Genomic DNA, 10,336 nt, shown 5'->3' on the forward strand with positions numbered 1-10,336 from the left:
AATTCTGTCATAGTTACTCCGCTGTCATCATGCCGTCGTCGTCGTGCCATCGTCGTTATATAGTCGTCGTCAGGCCACCATGGCAGCTCCATCGTCGTGATTACATCTTCGCATTATATATCCGTCACTCCTTTGTTGTCATGCATATTCGTGCATATCCGCATATTCAAATGCCACAAAATTATTTGAGCTAGGCATTTTCCTCTGAAAATATGTCGAACTTAGTCGTGAGCTCCACTTGCAAATGTTTGTAAAACAAGAACAGCGTCGCTCGCAAACACCAATGAGAACTTCGCTTAAACCCATCCGTGCATCCGTGGGGTTTGCAACATTTATTTATTTATTTATTTATTTATTTATTTATTTATTTATTTATTTATTTATTTACACTTCATCAAGGATCCGGTAGACAAGATTTTACGTGAGAGGTGGGTGAAAACAGAATAATGACGACGTTAACGAAAAGTTGTGTGGATCGCACTCATTGTGAGAATCGATGTTATGCGAAGCATTTTGTAGGTAGCTGGCTATCTAGCGCCCTTCGGGGGCCTTCGACGCAGCCGGAATGGATCAGTGAGATAGAGGCGTCAGCGTGCTGTCGGTGGTTGGCGGGGACCACTCAATGTGTCGGGAGCCTTCTAAGGGTTACCAGATGTACCAACGTGTAGGGTAAAGCAAGCAGTTTGACGCGAGCCAATATGTGACGACAAAAGCCAGACGACGATGACCGCTATAACATAACAGCAACGGCGTTACGGCACTTTTTTTTCTGTTTACTTTTGGAAGAGACGTTACGAGCTGTCCCTTTGCAACCCGGGCCAATCCCGCAGCTATCGTAATAGCTGCCACGAGGCAAGAATGCGAGAGGCTGACAGGCCCGGCCCCGCTCGTGACGCTGTGTAGAGACAGTGGTAAGTCTGTGGCCGAATGGCAACTATAGCGCACGCACTACAGCACATGCTATGTGACGTGACGCACGTGCCAGCCGTCCCAAAGAGCTAGTCGGCGTTGTCACGTGATGAACATGCGTGCGATATTGTAACCTAACGGTTAGAGCATGGGGCTGCTGTGCTCGGCGTCAGAGGTTCTATCCCACCATCGGACAGTTGAATTTTCTTTTTATGGAAAGAGGCAGTACGGGAACCTCCCCACCTACCGGGAAGCGCCTCGGATGAGGCAGGGAATCCTTCCCATTAAATGTGGCTCAATGGCGGCCGGGAAGCGTCGACATGAAAGATGGACTGCAGCAGAACTGATAGTCGGGCGAGTTGGTACGAATTCGTAGTAAAATATTTAACGCGCACAATTGACAAGGACACAGTGTGTCCCCCTTCACTGTGTCCTTGTCAATTGTGCGCGCTAAATATTTTACAATGAAACATGGCACGCGTGAGGAGATTGTTCCACTCCACGGCTGCCTTGATAAAGAAGGACGTATACTTTAGTGGGAAGAGGTGTGCTGGCACCGAGGCGCCCTAGTACCCATTCAACCCACCTAAACCATACAGCGAGGCATCAAAAAAGAAGCAATAAATAAATGAATAAGAAGTTCTAGCCAAGCGCATTTCGTCTGCTAAACTCTGAATTTCAGCTAAAGTCAGTTAAATATGTTTGCAGGTAAAAGCGCTGGCCGAGACGAGCGAATACGTACAACCCGACTCATTGGCGCAACGAGGGCCCCGCGAACACATCGAGGTCATTTAGCGATTTAGCAGGTAGTATGGGAACTTTCGCGCTCGCACCGGTTTCGGTGCTTTCGATAAATGTTTTCGCACAAAATATCGCACTTATGTTTCTACATAGGGCGGCTGCACGGGGCAGGTCCGACGTGTTTCAGCGCTTACTCGTCATCATTTATTAAGCGCCATTTCAATAACTGCCACAAAAGAATTTCTGTTTTTCTTTCTCATTATCTTTTTTTTACCTCTGTCAGCACCGTTCCGCGCTGACAGGTGGAGCCCGTTTCATAACTTGCACGTATAAGGGTTTGCCGCGGGAGAAGGCCGTCGACGAGTAGTGCATGTCATGTCATGTCCTCCACGAGGTCGCGGGATCGAATCCCGGCCACGGCGGCCGCATTTCGATGGGGGCGAAATGCGAAAACACCCGTGTACTTAGATTTAGGTGCACGTTAAAGAACCCCAGGTGGTCAAAATTTCCGGAGTCCTCCACTACGGCGTGCCTCATAATCAGAAAGTGGTTTTGGCACGTAAAACCCCATAATTATTATTATGTCATGTCCTCATGAAGTCGAATAAGCGTTAGTCCGACTTCCACAACTCCGCGCAGTTCTTTCTTTTTTGATGAGAATTGTCATTTGAAATCAGAATGTACTCCTTCAGCTCACTCCTCAATGGCTCGTAACTCGTGTTCGCAGCAAAAATTATAGGCCGATTGCAACGAAATTTTCGACCGCGTAAAAAGTCCAGTTTCAGATAGTTTAGACATGCAATAGCCTCTGTGCGAAATCTTACGCTTGAAATACAATCGCCACAAAGAGCTCGCAAAATATTGATGTTTTTAATGCCGAAAGTGAAGAAGAAAAAAACGCCTCCACTCTCGCACGGCGGATAAATAATGAAAGGCACTCCGAACGCGAGTTGAACCGAATGCATAATGTTGGCACTGGCTATAGAGTTACTCAGGCAATTTTTCCACTTAACTACCGGATTAGTTATCTTTAAGTAATCATTTTTTTAACTATTGGCTGCAGACCCCACGTGTGATTCGCAAAGTTGTAGAGCACCTTGAGAAACCTCTCAATAAATTGTTTCAAACACGATATATAACGCGGTCCTTTCTTCCGCGTTCCAAAGAAAGCACGCGAAATATGAAAAAAATACCACGTGTCGGGGCGATTGCGCATTGTTATTGTGCTTCTCTCAAACGTGCGATCGATGAACAAGGTCGGCTGCAGCTAGACAGGCCCGCGACAAGGCGTTGTGCCTTATGTAGGTACAGTGCCTCCTCTATGCGTTATAGAGGAGTATAGAAGTGTAGAGGAGGCACTGGTAGGTATCTCGGCATGCGGCTTTTATCGCATGACAACGCAAATGCGTACTTTGTTTCCCGAAAGAGTTTAAAGAATGTAAAGTTCCGTTCGAATGGGGTGTTCCATTTAACGGTGGCCTGTACTGTACATGTCGAACCCTAACCGACTACCAGCTCTGGCGTGCACACGCGACGTTTCTTTCTGCGGTAATAGGAAGCAGATACTACGGCACCTTATCCAAGCGCATGTTATTTCGTACCTCTTTTTCTTTTCCCTGGATTATATTTCTTTCATCGTGCCAACTGACTGCGGTCTCGGTGATAACGACCGCGAACATGGAAGAATAACACTGTTCGCGCCATTGACTAAGGTCACTGGAAAAATAATAGACTCGTTACTTGCCGTGTCATGCAGGCAGGCGGTTGCTCTAGGTGTCGCCACGGTATACGTCCTGCGGGTCGAGAAAGGGTAGGGCTCGCCCCCCCCCCCCCCCCCCACCTCCCGAGACATGATGGCACTTCAGCGCTGACATCATTGAGCGTATATCGAGCCCTCACCTCCTATTCTACATGCGTAGTGAACTTTGCAGGTATCTATGCAGGTATCGTGCGGCAGTTAGCCTGTGTAGGCTTTGTGTAGTTATCTGTGTAGGTATTTGTGTAGCAGTTACCCAGTTTGTTAGCAAACTGTGCGGCTAACATACTTTTGAGCATCTTTTGCAAAGCAGAGGATGAAACACCTTGCACGTCTTTCAAGAGAGCGCACGCAGACAAAAATAAGAAAAGGAAAGTTCGTATCTTTACTGAGAAATGAATAATGGCAATTCACTGTCTTGCAAGGCTAAATTGCATATTTGATGCATTTTGGTTGTTGAAAAAGAATCAGTGTGAGTTTGATGTACTTACTGCTTTTTTCTGACTTGTTTGCTTGTGTTATCTGTATTGCGTGCTCCTGACGGCAAATAAAAGCTCTGCTTATTGTGTGCAGTCGAGTGCCCTCAGATTTTAAATGTATACAGACTGTCCTTCTTCTCTGCTCTCGTAATTGATGCGCACTGCCTGAACCCTACTATGCTGGGGTATAATGTTTAAAAAAATTGAACGCATTTCAATTTTACTCTGAAAAACCGATAACTGAAAATCGTGCATTAGAGAATCATTGTGTATCCAATTTACATTGCGTTTGTGAATCTTTTGTGAATCTTCTGGAGATGTTCAGATCTTCATCCCCTATCTGAACAGCCTTGTATGTATGACTTAAACAATGAATTAATTCGAATTGAATCTGATATACAGAAACATTAGATTAGAACATTAGATAAGAATTTGCAAATTGTGCAATTTTGAATACTCTTGTTGCACTGTGTTTACGTTATTGTCACTAAAGCATAGTGACTAATCGTAATAAACGCAACGCAACGCGCTTGTGATATGAGTGTAATTCAACGGATGGGTTGATTCTTCCGCTAGTTAACAATGTCATTGTTTAAAAAATACCTCCGTGAACGCCACCCGGTTCCATTCAAGTAGCGCACGACGCCATAATGCTGCGAACAGCCTCTCCAGCTTTCATGATTGAATATCCCAGCGCCACTCAGGCACCGTCCGTGCAAGCTTGTGAACTGTTTTTTTTTTTTTATCGAATGCCAGTGCGGAACACAACGGAGAGACTGAATTACTTGTAAGGAGAAAAAAATAATAATCCTTATGAAATTTGGCGTTATCACGAACTCAACACATGAGCCGCAACGTACCGCGATCGAGCAGGAGCGATCCGGCCGGCGCGGCGTGACGTAGCCTACGTCATCTCACGTGACGCGCAAGCCCGAAACCTCCCTAGGAGCAACACCCTCTAGAGAACGTTGCTAGGAGGCGTTGCATAGCGAGGGAGGAGAGAGCGAAAATATCTCGCGGGAAAGTGAACAGAAGAACGGATGCGCAGCTGGAAAAATTTAGCGCGTAGCTCGCTCGCAAAATGTCGGCATGGTGTTTAGCTCCGCTATTGTTCATATCCTGCCCAGAGTGTCTGCCTCCGTGGCGCAATCGGCTAGCGCGTTCGGCTGTTAACCGAAAGGTTGGAGGTTCGAGCCCTCCCGGGGGCGGCGGCGGTCTCTTTTATTACAATGTGCAAAATTTTTTTTATTTTTATTCTCGCTTTTTTTTTTACGAGCGCTCCTTCTTGTCACTTATTTCGCATGTAGACCGTCGCGCTACACCAACGATCGTTGAAACAGCCGCCCTGCGAGCTGAAGTTGCATTTCTTTTTTTCTTTTTTTCTTTTTTTTTTTTCCTGAACAGCGGCTCATCCCTTGCCCAAGCTGAGTTGTATTACAAAGCAGATCGTCACACTCCACGAATTCGCGTGCTGCACGCTTGCTATATTCCTACAGAACAATTTTTCCGCGTGAGACAAAAAATATTCGTGCTAATATGCTCATGCCACTATGACACCTTGCGTTCGAAATGTCAAGATCCGGCCTCTTCAATGTATACCTCGAAAACTCGACGCCATGGCGAGCACGCAGAGATACAGGCTGACGCCAGGTGCGCTAAGGTTAAAATGAACGGCATAGCGCTGAAGAAATCCTTAAAACAGCGTGCTGTGTATTGTCGACTAACACGCGGTGTAAGATATGTGGATGGTGACGCATAAAGGACCACTTATTTCGTTACAGAGTGAAAGACGTAAAGACTCAAAGATCAGTGGGCTAACGTGGCCGAATATGGCCTCCGAGATCACAATGTGCGCCGTTGCATTCTCAGAGGCCACGTGCCGACGCTATTAGCCGTGAGATTAACCAGCATCGTCGCTGCGCTAGCGTAAATGTGCGGTGAATGTGTCACAGTAAATGTGCCACGGAAGCGCTCCGCTGTGAGCAATTTCTGCCGATTTTCTGGTAACGAAACAGTCTGGTAGCAGGCAACTGGTAATATATGCCCTCCTCTGACGTCACATATTTGCAAGAAAAGCACAGAATTTTCCGACTCTGAGTGAAAGAAGAGTGAAATGTGATACAGCAGGGGTCTACACGGCCACACAATCTCTGTTTTGACAGTTTCTGGGTGCTTTCTGGACGGCGGTGGGATTTCTTACTGCCGAAAAATTTTACATTGATGCAGCATCACCCACACGCACCTAATGCCGCATTTGCAGCTAATCTTCCACTGCTAACAAAAACCTACATTCCTCTATATTTAAGGTAAAGCAGCAAATCACCCTGCACCAATAACCCCTATACAAGTCTGTAACCGCTCTGCTTTGCTTCTAGCATACACATCCCCCTTTTTCCGTAGTGCTGCGAAGACAGGGAAAAATATACGGAAGGGAAAATAGGAAGGTTAGCCAGTGTAAGTATCAGCCGCCCACCTTGTGCAGGGGAAAAGGGTAAAGGAAAAGAATGTCATAGAAGAAACAAAGAAAAAAATTAAGTGATAAAAATTCACACAATAACGCGATGAGTGTCGGTGGCGCTGCAAAATGTCCGAAAACATTGTATAGCTCAATTCATTTAAGTAAGATACGTCACTCTGTGCCAAAACGTGTTAATATTCCCTCAATTTTTTTCTTTCTGAAATGTGACGTTTATTTCGGCGTCAAGCGTACAAGCATGCGACAAATGTCTAGCACAAAGCAGATATTGCACGGTTATGCGCTCATTCGGTAGTAAAAGTATTTTTCTTTCCTCTTGTATTTCTTTTATTTATCTCGCATGCCAAAATTAGCAGGCATTGCTATTCTGTGTTTATTTACATAGCTATAGCAATGCGGGGGGGGGGGGGGGGGGGTGACCACCATCTTTCGTCAAGCTCACAACGCCACACGTAACACCGCAGTCACTTTAGTATAAATCCTGTATCAGCACTCGCTAGACTGCCGCGTCACGCGCATTCATATAATACTTTTCATTTTTGCCCGTCATGTCGTTCCAGTGGTTACGAGGTAGCGGGTTTCATTCGCACCGTTCGTATTTTGATTGGGGTGAAATGTAATAAACGCCTATGTATTTAGACTTACGTACACGATGAACAGCTGTAAGTGATCGAAATTGATGCGGACGGAGCCCCCATTACGCCGTCCCGTATAGCTGCGGTGTTAATTGATTCGGAAGGTCTAACGCCATAATTTGATTCAATTTAGAGAAACGAAAGAACAAGTTCAAAATTAGGCTTTTGAAACAGCACTCCAGTGAAGTAGTTTTTCGCCATTCACTGACGTCGAAGCTCCAAGAAAAATCTGCTTTCGAGCGATGTTTTTTGGCGCGTGCGCGTGTACCGGCACGGTTTTCGCTTCCCAAAGAGGCCCATTCGCACCTCTCTCACGTCGAACAGAGAAGTGTAGCAGGGGAAATTAGGGGCCCGTTAAGTGACGAGACCGCATGTGAAAGCCAACGACGTGCACTGAACTTAGAGAGAGCCCCTCTGAATTGTAGCCATGCGTTAATGTCGTAATTATTTTTAAGCGGGAGATCAGACGAAGGGAACGAGAAATTGAGACATACCACAACGGACGTGTTCGTGAATCGAAGCCTTCGCACGAATCGCGTAATTTATTGCTATAAATTAAGCTCAATGGTACGCGCACAGGTGCGTTTATTCGTCATCCCATGCAACGTTTAATCTCGTGCAAACTTGTATGTTTATGCACCTCACAGGTCAAAAGAATAATGCCATGGGCTGTTAACAGGAGTAGTTTATGCAAATGCAGTCTCTGAGGCGCTTCAGTATCGAAAAGAGGGCTCGTACTTGAAAACCTGCAAACAAGAGGACTTACAAACGTATACCTGCGTGGAACAAATAATGTTGCCCGAAGGGGCCGAGGATAGCTATATCTCACGCCTCCTGCTCGCACATCTACGTGACACTGAACTCATAGACATGTGGTAGCCGATTCCTGAACCGGAATAGATACGAATAGACGGAGCAATTGCCGGTCTAGGCTGCCAGAGGCCAACACCGACTGCAACCGGTCGACCGACGTCACTGCTATGATGTCACAGGACAAAGACGTTTGTCGAGGGAAAAATGGCGAGGCACGGGGGCTGAGATAAGTGCGACGCGAAATAAAGCAGTGTAGGGTTCGCTATCATGTGACCGTTTCGATGCTGCGTCATTGGCCAACGATGGGAACAGCGCGTACGCACACGCTACGCGACGTGACGCACTCACCAATCGTTGGTACGAGTGAAGTATGCGCACGATTGTGGCCTAATTGTAGATTTAAGTCAAAGGATTAGGCTCAGATCTCACGCACACTTTGGTCGTGCCACCGCCAGCTGTTCCATATGTGATTGCGCCGCCATTCAAGATGGTGTGCCCGTTAGTTTTATCTTCATGGTTAGACTACACACATTATGGAGGACACAAATGTATGGCCGAAATGCTGAGCCCATTGTTTCTTCAGGAGTAGAGAGTTCGGTCGAATGATTGTTCACCTAAAGGACATGTTTGATTAAACACAGTTAAAAACCAGACTGGTACCGTTTATTTATATCATGTCTGCTGTTACCTCCGTTTAAGGGGCGAATACGACTGTTTAATTTGTGTGTTGCTATATTTATAAGTATTAATGTGTTGCGGGTCTGTCTAAAGCCTTTGAAATGTGATGTATTGCATATTAACTGTGTCATACTCGCATACGATGTTACACTCGCAGCAATATATACCACGCATGAAGGAAAAAAGAGATATCGCGGCCGAGTAATTAGCGCCTCGGCCTGATTTACTACTTGTCAGGAGTACGAGGTGCAAATGAAGCTTCGGACAGGTTATTTATTTTTGATTTCTGTTTGCGAGTCATTCGCCAAGACACGGTCAGCAAACTCCGGGAAATTTCGCGAAGAAATCTCCGCATTAGTGAAACGCAGCACGCAAAAAAATACGGGGAGTGGACCGCCAATTTCAGCATGATACGTGTTCTGCTATGTGGCGGCATATGTGGCTCGTCAACTCGATAAGACGTATTAGTAATTTTTAGCGTAACGCCTCCCCTGGCCGTGGAAGCGGATGTGGAACACGTCTCTACTTTCATTTCACTTTTTCCGTATCATTTTTGTACATGCCAATATGTAAAAACGTAATGGTTAACTTCCCGCAGGCTTTCTTTGGCTTCATTGCGTGTCGGCTGCACGGCGTTGTAATTAACAAAAAATCGAGCCCTTCGGTGCCCCGTGTTCTTCTTGACATTCCCCGCGACAGTTCAGTGGCTACGGGGATCTGAGCTCCAGGTCGTGGTTTCAGTATTGACCGCAGCGGCGCCGCACGTAAAAGAAGTCCACGTGACCAAAATCAATCCGGAGTCCCTCCACTACGGCATGCCTCGTAATCAGACCGTGGTTATGGCACGATGAAACTACGAATTTAACTATTAGGATTTCCTGTTGCACAGCGAGGGGGCTCCAATTAGGCAGCCGTGATGCGATGCAGGCAACGTGCGCGGGTTCACTGGTCAGTTGCTGCTAAAAGATCACACACTAAGTGACGAGTGCGGCTGAAAAGAAGTTCCGCATCATCCGATATATGGCCGTGAGTGGCGCTGGCTAACGTTCCTGCAGGGCTACATCTGTAGGGCACCCAAGAAAATGGACTGGAGGACAGTCGCCGCCAAGTCACAGCTTCGAACGGCTCGGTAGGAAACCGCGAAGAACACGATTGCCAGGATCCATTGGTCTGACCACTAGTATCGTACGTTTAACGTGCAAAAGCAAAACAGGGGTTTTGACAGATGCAGTGGTGCGAGGCTCCGAATTAGTTTCGTTCAGCTGGTGTTCTTTATCTGTGCCTGCACCCATTGGTCGGTGGGGGAAGCGTTTTTCGAAGACCGCCCAATCTGAATGTGGTCGCCACGGCCGGGAAACGAACCCACAACCTCGCGCTCGGCAGCAGAACACTGTAGCCGGTGAACCATCCTGGCGGTTAGAAATCGTGGTGGTTAAAAATGACCGATCTCTTGCCGGTTTTGTTGCTGGACAATACTGAAGCCACATTCGTGGCTTCAGGTGAACGTGCTTTATTATTATTATTATTATTATTATTATTATTATTATTATTATTATTATTATTATTATTATTATTATTATTATCTGAAATGCCGCAAGTTGACAATGAACGACCTTACAGTCAGACAAATCTGGCCAAGTTATTTTTACACCAGCCGTGCTATCATGGAGGAAGGAAACTGAGGAGAGGCCCTACCCCCTCCGCGCACTAGGAGAAGAGTGTGGAGGAAATGACGTAGTAGGTTCTCCTTTGTTTTGCTGTTTTTTTTATTTCTTTGCTGTAGTGGCCCCGCCTTTCGGGCCACAATGGCGGCTTTGTCATTGTTCTGTGCGCTCACACGTGTTGCTCC

At 46.4% G+C, this 10,336-nt stretch overlaps 1 non-coding gene across 1 annotated transcript; it reads left to right on the forward strand.

Annotated features, from left to right (window-relative positions):
* Positions 1 to 5,019: 5,019 nt before the first annotated feature.
* On the forward strand, positions 5,020 to 5,093 carry TRNAN-GUU (transfer RNA asparagine (anticodon GUU)). The gene has a single exon. It is a non-coding gene; the product is annotated as a tRNA-Asn (tRNA).
* The last annotated feature ends 5,243 nt before the right edge of the window (positions 5,094 to 10,336 follow it).

Source organism: Dermacentor variabilis, chromosome 1 (assembly GCF_050947875.1).
Source record: "Dermacentor variabilis isolate Ectoservices chromosome 1, ASM5094787v1, whole genome shotgun sequence".
Lineage (NCBI taxonomy): Eukaryota > Metazoa > Arthropoda > Arachnida > Ixodida > Ixodidae > Dermacentor > Dermacentor variabilis.